The sequence below is a fragment of the Oncorhynchus nerka genome, unplaced genomic scaffold (assembly GCF_034236695.1).
Source record: "Oncorhynchus nerka isolate Pitt River unplaced genomic scaffold, Oner_Uvic_2.0 unplaced_scaffold_2309, whole genome shotgun sequence".
NCBI lineage: Eukaryota > Metazoa > Chordata > Actinopteri > Salmoniformes > Salmonidae > Oncorhynchus > Oncorhynchus nerka.
The window spans coordinates 12,229-26,638 of record NW_027038987.1 but is presented as its reverse complement, the minus strand read 5'-3'; the positions used below and the strand labels follow the sequence as shown (position 1 = coordinate 26,638).

Genomic DNA, 14,410 nt, shown 5'->3' with positions numbered 1-14,410 from the left:
CTAGACCCATCTCCCGGCTAGGGCTCCTGGGCTACTCCTGAAGCCCACTCCTCGGCTACAATATCCGGACACCTTCTACTGCTGGTACGGGGCACGGAACCCGCCGATCCTTCACAACTGGAATACCGACATAATCTGCCCGAGGATCTCAACAGGCCCCTCAGGCTCGACATCCCCTGAAGGACCATTCTGATAACCGCGGCCTGCTAGCTATCTATAACATATATGACTGTTAGCTGATCCACTGGCCAGTTTCTTGGACCACTATACCCATTTTGCCAATTGGACTTGGACCCTCTGCTACTTGGAACCCTACTAATTCCACGACTGGTCTATCGACGTCACCGCACGAGAAGGCAAAAAACAGACTTTTCCCCCATCGCGACGTCCCTCTAAGGCCCTTATGCGAGCTTGCTAGCCCGGCCTGCTAACCACTAGCTTGCTAGCACCGGCTTGCTAACTGTCTGAATCGCCGTGCCCCCAGCCAGCCCAACCACTCACTGGACCCATACGATCACTTGGCTATGCATGCCTCTCCCTAATATCAATATGCCTTGTCCATTACTGTCCTGGTTAGTGATTACTGTCTTATTTCACTGTAGAGCCTATAGCCCTGCTCAATATGCCTTAACCAACCATGTTGTTCCACCATCCACATATCCGATGACATCACCTGGTTTAAACGTCTCTAGAGACTATATATATCTCTTCATCACTAAATGCCTAGGTTTACCTCAATGTACTCTCTTCCAACCATACCTTTGTCTGTACATTATGCCTTGAATCTATGCTATCGTGCCCAGAAACCTTCTCCCTTTACTCTCTGTTCCAAACGTGCTAGACGGCCAGTTCTTATAGCCTTTAGCCGTACCCTTATCCTACTTCTCCTCTGTTCCTCTGGTGATGTAGAGGTTAATCCAGGACCTGCAGTGCCTAGCTCTACCCTACTCCCCAGGTGTTCTCATTTGTTGACTTCTGTAACCATAAAAGCCTTGGTTTCATGCATGTTAACATTAGAAGCCTACTCCCTACGTTTGCTTTATTCACTGCTTTAGCACATTCTGCCAACCCAGATGTCTTAGCCGTGTCTGAATCCTGGCTTAGGAAAACCACCAAAAACCCTGAAATTTCCATCCCTAACTATAACATTTTCCGCCAAGATAGAACTGCCAAAGGGGGCGGTGATGCAATCTACTGCAGAGATAGACTGCAGAGTTCTATCTTACAATCCAGGTCTGTGCAAAACAATTCAAGCTTCTACTTCTAAAAATTAACCTTTCCAGAAACATGTCTCTCACCGTTTCCACTTGCTATAGACCACCCTCTGCCCCCAGCTATGCCCTGGACACCATATGTGAATTGATTGCCCCCCATCTATCTTCTGAGCTCGTGCTTCTAGGTGACCTAAACTGGGACATGCTTAACACCCGCCATCCCACAATCTAAGCTTGATGCCCTCAATCTCACACAAATGATCAATGAACCTACCAGGTACAACCCCAAATCCATAAACACGGGCACCCTCATAGATATCATCCTAACTAACTCGCCCTCCAAATGTATTTATTTATTTTTTATTTCACCTTTATTTAACCAGGTAGGCAAGTTGAGAGCAAGTTCTCATTTACAATTGCGACCTGGCCAAGATAAAGCAAAGCAGTTCGACAGATACAACGACACAGAGTTACACATGGAGTAAAACAAACATACAGTCAATAATACAGTATAAACAAGTCTATATACAATGTGAGCAAATGAGGTGAGAAGGGAGGTAAAGGCAAAAAAGGCCATGGTGGCAAAGTAAATACAATATAGCACAATAAAACACTGGAATGGTAGTTTTGCAATGGAAGAATGTGCAAAGTAGAAATAAAAATAGTGGGGTGCAAAGGAGCAAAATAAATAAATAAATTAAATACAGTTGGAAAGAGGTAGTTGTTTGGGCTAAATTATAGGTGGGCTATGTACAGGTGCAGTAATCTGTAAGATGCTCTGACAGTTGGTGCTTAAAGCTAGTGAGGAGATAAGTGTTTCCAGTTTCAGAGATTTTTGAAGTTCGTTCCAGTCATTGGCAGCAGAGAACTGGAAGGAGAGGCGGCCAAAGAAAGAATTGGTTTTGGGGTGACTAGAGAGATATACCTGCTGGAGCGTGTGCTACAGGTGGGAGATGCTATGGTGACCAGCGAGCTGAGATAAGGGCGGACTTTACCTAGCAGGGTCTTGTAGATGACATGGAGCCAGTGGGTTTGGCGACGAGTATGAAGCGAGGGCCAGCCAACGAGAGCGTACAGGTCGCAATGGTGGGTAGTATATGGGGCTTTGGTGACAATACACCTCTGCTGTTTTCAACCAAGATCTCAGCAATCACTGCCTCATTGCCTGCATCCGTAATGGGTCTGCGGTCAAACGACCACCGCTCATCACTGTCAAACGTTCCCTAAAACACTTCTGCGAACAGGCCTTTCTAATTGACCTGGCCGGGGTATCCTGGAATGACATTGACCTCATCCTGTCAGTAGAGGATGCCTGGTTATTCTTTAAAAGTGTCTTTCTCACCATCTTAAATAAACATAGTCCATTCAAAAAATGTAGAACTAGGAATAGATATAGCCCTTGGTTCACTCCAGACCTGTATGCCCTTGACCAGCACAAAAACATCCTGTGGCGTTCTGCATTAGCATCGAATAACCCCGTGATATGCAACTTTTAGGGAACTTAGGAACCAATATACACAGGCAGTTAGGAAAGCTAAGGCTAGCTTTTCCAAACAGAAATGTGCATCCTGTAGTACAAACTCAAAACAGTTCTGGGGCACTGTAAAGTCCATGGAGAACAAGAGCACCTCCTCCCAGCTTCCCACTGCATGAGGATAGGAAACACTGTCACTACCAATAAATCCACTATAACTGAGAATTTCAATAAGCATTTTTCTATGGCTGGCTATGCTTTCCACCTGGCTACTCCTACCCCGGTCAACAGCCCTGCACTGCCCACAGCAACTCGTCCAAACCTCCCCACTTCTCCTTCACCCAAATCCAGATAGCTGATGTTCTGAAAGAGTTGCAAAATCTGGACCCCTACAAATCAACTGGGCTAGACAATCTGGACCCTCTCTTTCTAAAATTGGAACCCCTATTACTAGCCTGTTCAACCTCTCTTTCATATCGTCTGAGATTCCCATAGATTGGAAAGCTGCCGTGGTCATCCCCCTCTTCAAAGGGGGAGACACTCTAGACCCAAACTGCTACAGACCTATATCTATTCTACCCTGCCTCTCTAAGGTCTTTGAAAGCCAAGTTAACAAACAGATTACCGACCATTTCGAATCTCGTACCTTCTCAGCTATGCAATCTGGTTTCAGAGCTGGTCATGGCTGCACCTCAGCCACGCTCAAGGTCCTAAACGATATCATAACCAACTAGCCTGCCTGGTTAAATAAAGGTTAAATAAAAAAATAAAAATGTAAATAAAAATTGTATTGTTTAATTCAGTTTTGTTTATCTATTTCACTTGCTTTGGCAATGTTAACATGTGCTTCCCATGCCAATAAAGCCCTTGAATTGGAATTGAATTGAGAGAGAGAGAGAGAGAGAGAGAGAGAGAGAGAGAGAGATGTACAGAAAGAGACGGACAGACAAAGACAGAGAGACAGAGAGACCGAGAGAGAGACTGATCACCCCAATCCACAAAAGTGGAGACAAATTTGACCCCAATAACTATGTGTCAACAGCAACCTTGGGGAAATAGTCTGCATTATAATTAACAGCAAACTCGTACACTTGTAAATACAACCCATATTTTATTTATTATTATTTTTATTTATTTTCCCTTTTGTACTTTAACAATTTGCATATCATTACAAAACTATATATATATATATATATATATATATATATATGACATTTGTAATGTCTTTATTCTTTGGAACTTCTGTGAGTGTAATGTTTACTGTTCATTTTTATTGTTTATTTCACTTTTGTATATTATCTACTTCACTTGCTTTGGCAATGTTAACATATGTTTCCCATGCCAATAAAGCCCCTTGAATCGAATTGAGTGAGACAGAGAGAAAGAGAGAGAACAGGGGTCCCTTTACTGCACTATTACAACATGAAGAAAAGGTTCAATAAATATATAAAGGTATGATGTGAATGTCATGGCATTGTGGATTTGATTGACATCATACATGTGAGATCAACTGGCTTTGATAAATGATTTACTGGCACTTGAAACCGATGGAGAAGCACATGGAAACCAAACCATGCATGACATAAATGACAGTCCAAAGCAGAGTTAATAGTGGTCAATACAATGTTACTGTTACATGATCCCTGTGCAGTCTCATCCCATACTGACCTGTAGATGAGGGCGGCTCCACACAACACCATGTAGGCTGCTATGGTGAAGAAGTAGGCCAGCTGCATGTTGTACTCAGACCGGCCCTGTCCCTTGTGTTTTATTACTGTAGCCGCCATAATACATCATTGTGTGGCTGAAATAACCCTGTGGGAAAATGTATACATCAAAATAAAACATTTTTACCACACAGTAACTGTTCACTGTATGCTGACTTTACAGTACGGGGTGTCGTATAACAAATATGTTGATCAGATTCGTAGCGTATGCTGCTATGGAATGATTCACTCAAAAGCCTCGACCAGAAGTAGCGTGAATAGTTAACAACAACAAACCGCTCCGGTCAGTATCTCTAGCCCTTTGAAGCTGACCCCAGCGGGGATGTCTGGCGTGGGGTGATAGATGAGCTGGGGGATGGTGATGAAACCAAAGTTGACCAGGAAGGAGAAGATGTTGAACATCAGCAGCCATTTTAGGAACTTGAAGTAGGAGAGGACCCCCGTGCCAAATTTACCCCCGACCTCCTTCATGGTACCCCGCCACAGTTCCAGGGTCTGCTTGGCTAAAGTCATGTTAGCACCGCACCTGCGGAACGCCTGAGGGGGAAGACTGGTCTGAGAACAGTGGTGAGGTCTTGTATGTCACAAATGCACTGTCATAGATTTCATAGCACAGATGTCACAGAATAGGTGTAATTGTCAATAGAGGATGTGGATGATGGAATAGTAATAATGTTTAATGTAAGTAGAAAGTTATTGTATGGCCTGCATGGTGGCAGTCTGTTTCTGCTTTTGCCAATGTTCAAGTGTCGCTGAATGCAGAGACAGAATGTCACTCTGGCAAATTGTATTGCTCATAAAAGGCATAATGATTTAGTGATAGCCAACCACAGGAAGCGTTGCACTTTGCCATAGTCTAATAGGACAAGGACACACAGGAAGTAAAGTTGGGCATAAGGCCAGGAGGACACACAGAGAGACACAAAGATGTCAGAGAGTCAAACTGCTCACCAGTGAGACAGTCTTTGAGCAGTCTGCAAAGCAGTTCAGTTGCCGGGACTTTTGAATGATTTCAACGCCAACACTTGACCCCTAGGAGATATGAGATCAAACAAACATAAAGATTACAGTCTGATACAGTTATGTAGCATATGATAATAACATACGCACATCACAGCGTTATCTCTTCATAAAAATATATGACCTGTCAAAAGTTGCACAGTGCTCTTGGCTGGCTGTGTGGCTGTAAACTTTGGACTTGGCCGATGCGATGCGCTTATGCTAAACACTTCTTCCTTACCTGCATACCGCAAGAAGGTGTGTGTGTGTCTGTGTGTCTGTGTGTGTGACTATTCTCCCCAATGATCTCACATCGCAAGCCTACATAACTGCACACTCGATGTCCAACCTACCCTTGTACATAGTACTTATTTTACTACCCCTGGTAATAAGTTAAACTTTCCATAGTAAAACTGAAAGAAAACAGGCACTTTTTGACCTATGACGGTGACATGACAACTATACAGTTGAAGTCGGAAGTTTACATACAACTCAGCCAAATACATTTAAACTCAGTTTTTCACAATTCCTGGCATTTAATCCTAGTAAGAATTCCCTGTTTTATGTCAGTTAGGATCACCACTTTATTTTAAGAATGTGAAATAATAATTGTAGAGAGAATTATTCATTTCAGATATGATTTCTTTCATCCCCAATGGTGGAACAAACTCCCTCACGACGCCAGGACAGCGGAGTCAATCACCACCTTCCGGAGACACCTGAAACCCCACCTCTTTAAGGAATACCTAGGATAGGATAAAGTAATCCTTCTCCCCCCCCCTTAAAAGACCTAGATGCACTATTGTAAAGTGGCTGTTCCACTGGATGTCATAAGGTGAAAGCACCAATTTGTAAGTCGCTCTGGATAAGAGCGTCTGCTAAATGACTTAAATGATGTAAATGTATCACATTCCCATTGGGTCAGAAGTTTACATACACTCAATTAGTATTTGGTAGCATTGCCTTGAAATTGTTTAACTTGGGTCAAACATTTTGGATAGCCTTCCACAAGCTTCCACAATAAGTTGGGTGAATTCTGGCACATTCCTCCTGACAGAGCTGGTGTAACTAAGTCAGGTTTGTAGGCCTCCTTGCTCGCACACGCTTTTCAGTTCTGCCAACGCATTTTCTATAGGATTGAGGTCAGGGCTTTGAGATGGCCACTCCAATACCTTAACTTTGTTGTCCTTAAGCCATTTTGCCACAACTTTGAAAGTATGCTTGGGGTCCATTTGAAAGACCCATTTGCGACCAAGCTTTATCTTCCTGACTGATGTCTTGAGATGTTGCTTCAATATACCCACATAAATATCCATCCTCATGATGTCATCTATTTTGTGAAGTGCACCAGACCCTCCTGCAGCCAAGCACCCCCACAACATGATGCTGCCACCCCCATGCTTCACGGTTGGGATGGTGTTCTTCGGCTTGCAAACCTACCCCTTTTAACTCCAAACATAACGATGGTCATTATGGCCAAACAGTTCTATTTTTGTTTCATCAGACCAGAGGACATTGCTCCAAAAAGTAAGATCCTTGTCCCCATGTGCAGTTGCAAACCGTCGTCTGGCTTTTTTATGGCGAGTTTGGAGCAGTGTCTTCTTCCTTGCTGACCGACCTTTCAGGTTATGTCGATATAGGACTCGTTTTACTGTGGATATAGATAGTTTTATACCTGTTTCCTCCAGCATCTTCACAAGGTCTTTTGCTGTTGTTCTGGGATTGATTTGCACTTTTCGCACCAAAGTATGTTAATCTCTAGGGGACAGAACGCGTCTCCTTCCTGAGCGGTATGATGGCTGCATGGTCCCATGGTGTTTATACTTGCGTACTATTGTTTGTACAGATGAACGTGGTACCTTAAGGAGTTTGGAAATTGCTCCAAGGATGAACCAGACTCATGGAGGCCTACAATTGTTTTTCTGAGGTCTTGGCTGATTTATTTTGATTTTCCCATGATGTCAAGCAAAGATGCACTGAGTTTGAAGGTAGGCCTTGAAATACATCCATAGGTCCACCTCCAATTGATTCAAATGATGTCAATTAGCCTATCAGAAGCTTCTAAAGCCACAACATAATTTTCTGGAATTTTCCACGCTGTTTAATGGCATAGTCAACTTAGTGTATGTAAACTTCTGACCCACTGGAATTGTGATACAGTGAATTATAAGTGAAATAATCTGTTTGTAAACATTTGTTAGAAAAATGACTTGTGTCATGCACAAAGTAGATGTCCTAACCGACTTGCCAAAACTATAGTTTGCTAACAAGAAATTTGTGGAGTGGTTGAAAAACGAGTTTTAATGAGTCCAACCTAAGTGTATGTAAACTTCCCACTTCAACTGTACCTGATGTGTTTCTTGTCATCAAAGCTCATAGGGAGGTCTCGGATGGCCTTGATTCTGTCCCTCGTTGACATAGCAACCAGCTCTTGGACCAAGTTCTGTTCCTCTGTTGGACAAAGACATGATAAGACAGATCTGTGAGGTTATTATTCATAGTATGCCTTTAAAATCAGAGCTGTAATATAATACAAAAAATTACAATATAATAATACATAATATAATGTATAATATATGAGTTTGTCATTGTGATTTAGGATAAGAAGTGAGGTAGGGTTAGGATTGAGCTATAAAGTCATTATATAGTAGGAAACGTCTTATACATCAATCAGTGAGTGTATCCAGAATATGACTTCAATGGATAACATTGTCCTGAACCGATTGAAAAGAGAAACATCATATTTCTACAAGGAGAATGGACAGGCATTCTCACCGGTTGTTGTGCCCATAGGAATGCAATTCTAGTAATTGATTTCTATGGCTGTGCCCTAGGCCTCCCTTCTTCAACCCTCACCATTTTCCATCTCATTCCTGATGTCGTCCTCAGAAAGGCCCAGATTGCCCAGAGCAGCCTCTCCTACAGGGAATAGACTCATCTTCCTCGACCCCCTGAACCTCATCGAAACATGACCTGGGAGACACGAGGACATCTAATTAAACACAGCTGACAGCCTAGCTATTACTGGGGAATTATGAGCCTAATAACGTGTGTTGAAATCGAATAGAAAGTCATCCATCATAGGCTTACTATCAGCACTAACAATACTGAGGATATATAATATGTTAAGCTTATAGAAAGCACTACACATCCTATTTATTCATTTCAGATCATGTCCACCCATTGACTTGGCAAACACAATTCATTCCCATAATTCCAGTGCAAACAAGTGAACTTACAAAGAACGGCATGCACACACAACTTACAATATATCATGGTTTATTGGTTCACGCACTGACACGGTCCTTGATTGCACAGGGAAGTGGTTTTGGGTGGCTTGAAAGGATGAGACCCCAATCACATTGCATGGGTGTGTTGTGAGTCAATATTTACAATGTGTAAATAAGCATTAGCCGCTGATGATCAACTTTGATTAAACCAAATGAAATAGAGGTGGTTAAAAAAGGTTTCCAAAGGTTGTGCCCATAGCAGAACCCTTCTTGGTTCAGGTAGAACCATTTTTTTAGGTTGCAGGTAGAACCCATTGGGTTCCATGTAGAACCTGAATCCAAAGGGTTCTCCTATATGCAAAGGGTTCTCCTATGGGGACAGCCAAATAACCCTTTTAGGTTCTAGATAGCATATTTTTTTCTAAGACTGTACTATGTTTCACATCCTTTTGCCAAATGCAGTAGCATGACTAGCTGACAATGAAAGAAGATGAATGTGCAAGTAGAGGTACTGGGGTACTGGGGTAGTTGGGTGGGCTATTTACAGATGGGCTGTGTACAGGTGCAATGATCGGTAAGCTGCTCTGACAGCTGATGCTTAAAGTTAGTGAGGGAGATATAAGACTCCAGCTTCAGTGATTTTTGCAATTTGTTCCAGTCACTGGCAGCAGAGAACTGGAAGGCGGCCAAACGAGGAGTTGGCTATGGGGATGACCATAGCAAACACCTAATCATCAGTCCTCGTGATTAGACCGTATTACCTGGATTGTGTTCATTAGGCAACAAATGGAAGAAAACAGACTGAAACAGGGAGGGACTACCTGGACTTGTCCAAAAATAAATGCTCATTGTAATGTTTCGTTGAAAAATGTTTGCTACGTTTTGCCTAATCAATACAGCCCTGTAAACTGTTAGCACCGTAGTTTCCCGGGATAGTATTTTTCTGCCAACTTCCTTGTGCTGCCTGTTTACCTTTGGGTAATGTTTAATTAGACATTGGATCGTCAAATCATCATCTTAAGGATCTGACCCTTTTTTTCCAATTTTCGCCTAAAATGACATACCCAAATCTAACTGCCTGTAGCAAGGATAGTGCAACAACTAACCTCAAAGGTTCTTATGATCAAAGGGACCAACTGAAAGCTAAAGAAGTAAAGTAAGGAAGTAAATAGAGAGTAATCTACTGTATGTGCTTTAGAAGTGGTTTGAACAGCACCTGAAGTTGCAGATGGAAGTCGTACAGGAGGCGTTGTGTCATAATGCGTTGCCTGGTCGATCTGGTACCCGCTGTGATCTGAACATCATGGAGAACGAACACTAGATTCATTAATTGCATCCACCTAATTTTCGAACGTTGCTATGGGCACAGCCAAACAACGGAAGTGATGTATTCGATTTCTGCTTTACTTACCTAGTGCAGCGTGCACGTGGCACATTTGCTAGAGTAAATTATTTGAAGGAGTCAATTTGTAGAGTATAAGAGTCAAGTAAACAAGTGTAAGTGTAATTGTATATGTATTTAATTCAAGTTCTCAAACGTTAGATAGAGCTACTAGTAGTTATGTTGTGATAATTACGTGAATTGTGTTGTGTATGAGATTAGGGCCTCCACAAAGCCAATAACTATAACGATAAACTATAGTCTACATAACTATAAAACGTTGGTGAGCATCCACACTAGATGAAAGTTTATCAAGTATTGTCCTGCACCTGTCAATCAACTGATCAACGCATTCTACTGCACACTGCCTATTAATAAGGTGGTAACACAAGACCATTCACGAGGTCATAAGCACAGATACTGGTTCAGACCATTCACGAGGTCATAAGCACAGATACTGGTTCAGACCGTTCACGAGGTCTAACGCACAGATACTGTTTCAGACCATTCACGAGGTCTAACGCACCAGATACTGGTTCAGACCAGTGCTTTCAGGGTGTGTTCATTGTCATAGTGACAACTGCAAATAATACTTCAATGTACATCTAGGCCAAATGAAAAATAATATAGTAACTCGTATTTAAATGTAGCAATTGAACAACAAACTCAGAGCCTGCACATATTTTACAGCATCTCATTGCCTCGTTGCTCAACTGGTTTGCAAGTGATTTCCATTTTTGTAATGGTTGTCAATTCCTTTGTGTCTTATTTTTCACTCTGCTCATCTAGGCTATGTCCTGTACAACTATTTGCTATGCACCAGTGCAACAATGTTATAATCATTAAAGGCCAAACTTGATCAATCACACCAACACACTTTCTCTCTTCAATTTTACCCGAAATTGATTTTCTGTGCTGTAGGCCTGTTTTACTTTCAGCAATTAGTCAAAGCAAGCCTGTTTCTTTCCCTGAATAGGCTATTAGGTGTAATATTTGTGTTGTGGAGAAATGACCAGGCAGGAGAGGGAGTACAGTTAGTTTTCGTTTAGTCAAACCCCTCGTGCTCTACAGTTCCCGGCACCCCAGTGCCGTAATGTAACACTGCCGTAATGCATTACTGCTTAGTAACAGCACAGTAACTAATAAACAGATGTAGATCCGGATACTACACTCCTCCCCCCATAGTGTTTACCTCCCAGAGAACAAGGTAAATATGTTAGGTAACTACTAATGCAATATCTGAACAATGCATTCTTAAACATTTTCAACTACTGAGTTGAAACAGACTTTCAGAGCCCAGCACAAATCCAGGGGATCATTCTGCCCAGAAGATGGGTTGTGTCTAATAACTAACCCGGTAATGTCCTTTTTCTTTCCTTTTATCTAGGACATATTAAAGTGTTTGTTTTACTGTCCGTTACCTCCTTAACCAAGCTCAACTCACAGGTCAAGCTTTTGAGGGTGCCCTTCGCTGTCGAATCGGATATCTCTCCGCTCCTCCTGGGCTTCCTGTGGCGGGCCAGGTTCGGGTGGAAGGGTCAGGCTCTGTCTCTCCCGTACGTCCACAGTCAGGAGAATAGTCCTGGGGGTTATTGTTCTTGTTCTCTCGGCATGTCTCTGCTGGGGGCGTTGGACCGTAGCAGATGATCCACATGAACGTTGACCTGGCGATGACCAATTTGACCTGGCGATGATCAAAGGTCCTCTGTGTTGCAAGATCACACCCTGAGTTCACAGGCACTCGGGTGTCTGAAATCACGTACCATCACCCTCTCTTCCTCTTTGAATTCTCTGACAGTCTTTGAGTGTCTGTCGCGAGCTTTCTTCTGCTGTAGCTGGTGCTTTGCCACAGTGCTTGACAAGTCTGGTTTCAACAATGTCAGGCGCGTACGTGGTTGACGTTTCAGAAACAGTTCAGCTGGTGTACATTCCGTTACTGTGTGTGGTGGGCACAGACTGAACCTCGAGTCTAGTCCAGGCCTTCTTAAAGTTTGCACGGCTCTCTCCGCTGCTCCGTTTGATGCCGGATGGTAAGGTGGTGACAGGATGTGCCTTACTCCATTGTTCTTGACAAACATTTCAAAATCGTTTGACGTGAGGCGGAGGGCCATTGTCGATACAAGCTCCTTGACTAGTCAAAGGATGCAAACAGGTGTCTGAGAAGATTGATGGTCTTCTCAGCTGTGGTCAGTTAAGTAGAGGAACACTTCCATCCACTTGGAATGGACATCAACGACAACAAGGAAATGTTGCTTGTCAATTTCGGCGTAATCCATGGATGCGTTCCCAAGGTGTAGCAGCCCAGGACCATGGATGAAGAGGTGCAGCAGCAGGCTTTTGCGAACAGCTTCTCAAGGTGAGCAGTGGCCTACATGCTGTTGAATGTCCTGATCCAGTCCAGGCCACCACAGATAACTGCGGCGAGTGCTTTCATTGAGTGATCCCTGGATGTCCCTCATGCAGGTCAGATATGTGTCTCCTCTGGAATTTGTGAGTGCCACACCCTTGATCCCCACAGAACACACCCTTGATCAGTGGACAACTGGTCTTGTTGTCGATGAAATGGACGAAGGTTATCGTCATTTTACGAAGGTTGGCCAACCGCCTAATGTTAAGTCAAGACTTTGGAAGCACTGGGTCTTTCCTTGTTTCTCTGCTATGTCAGAAGCAGATATGGGCAGTTCATCAATGAGAGAGATCTGGAAGACTGCTCTATCATCTTCCTGTCAGAGTCACTATTGCATGGTAGTCTTGATAGTGCATCGGCATTTGCGTGATCACTGGATCGTCTGTACTCAATCTCGTAGTCGTAGGCTAACAATATCAGAGCCCAACGTTGCATTAGAAGTGCAGCAAGGGTTGGTATAGCTGATTTTGGTCCAAGGATGGCCAACAGAGGCTTGTGATCTGTCAGCAGTTGGAACTTCCTTCCCGTAGAGGTATTTGTGAAACTTCTTCACTCCGAATATTATGCTCAGGGCTTCCTTCTCAATTGAGCATAATTTTCTCATGGTGACAGAGTCTGTGATGCAAATGCGATAGGGTGTTCTTCACCTGACGGTAGAACATGTGAGATGACGGCTCCTACTCCGTATGGAGATGCATCACACATAAGTCTCAGCTTCATCTCTGTGTTATAGTGGGCAAGCCACTTGCTCTTTATGACGCTGTTTGCAAGTCTTGAATGCTTCTTCGCATTGTGGGGACCAATTCCACTTTGTATCGGCCTGCAGCAGTTGGTGAAGCGGATGCAACAATGTGGACAAGTTTGCCACAAACTTTCCGTAATAGTTCAGGAGCCCCAAAAATGACCTCAGCTCTGAGATATTTGTGGGTGCTGGTGGCGTTTGATTGCTTCCACCTTGCTGTTGGTTGGGTGCAGGCCTTGTGCATCAATCTTGTATCCGAGATACTCCCACTGAGTCCTGGAGGAACTCACACTTGCTGCGTTTCATTCTCACTCCATATTTCTCAGTCTTGACATCACTTTGTCCAGGACTACAAAGGTGCTCTCAATGGTTGGTGCTGACACGAGGATGTCGTCCATGGACACACAACATGGTCTATACCGTCCAAGATCTGATCCATTGTGTGTTGGAATATCGCTGGAGCTGTCGAGATTCCATAGGCCAAGCAATTGAATCTGAATAGCCCCTTGTGTGTATTGATGGTCAGTCTGTTCTGACTCCGGGATCCAGCTTCAGTTGCTGATAAGCGAATGCCAGTCAGCTTACTGAAAACCTTCCCACCAGCTAGAGTGGCAAACAGATCTTCAGCGTTTGGTGGTGGATATTCCTCTGGTAGTATGCAGCGATTTACTGTGACCTTGTAGTCACCTCACATTCTGGCCAGTCTTGTCTTTCTTTGGGACTACAACAATCGGAGCGGCCCAGTTGCTCCTCGCTACTTTCGTGATTATGTTATTCTTCTGTAGGTGTTCCTGTTCCTTCTCTACTGCTTCCTTAAGAGCATAGGGAACCGGATATGGTTTGTGAAAGATAAAACTTGGTTCCTTCTTGCACTCTGACTTTTGCTGTGAAGTCTTGTATTTCACCGTAGCCATCTTTGAAAAGTTCTTTGTGCGTCTCAGCATGTTGAGTGAGTGATTTTGTCTAAACGTAGTCCCTATGCCTAATCAATAATGGCACTTTGCGTGCCCGTGAATCTGATGCACAACCTGGAGGAGCGTGCACAGATTTGCCATTTCATAAACTTGTAACGGACTTTGACAGGTAAATATTTAGCTCTAATTAGTTAGCTAATGCTCTATAGCTCTAATAGTTAGCTAATGCATGGCCCAATATCTAGCTATTTAGCTTCTTACTTCAGCTACACATCACTAGCCCTCTTTTCCAGCTGTTCCGGTGCGTAACAGGCTATAACAA

At 43.3% G+C, this 14,410-nt stretch overlaps 1 pseudogene; it reads right to left on the bottom strand.

Annotated features, from left to right (window-relative positions):
* LOC135567241 (transmembrane channel-like protein 5) overlaps positions 1-14,410 on the bottom strand; it is a 29,081-nt pseudogene that overhangs the window by 13,262 nt on the left and 1,409 nt on the right.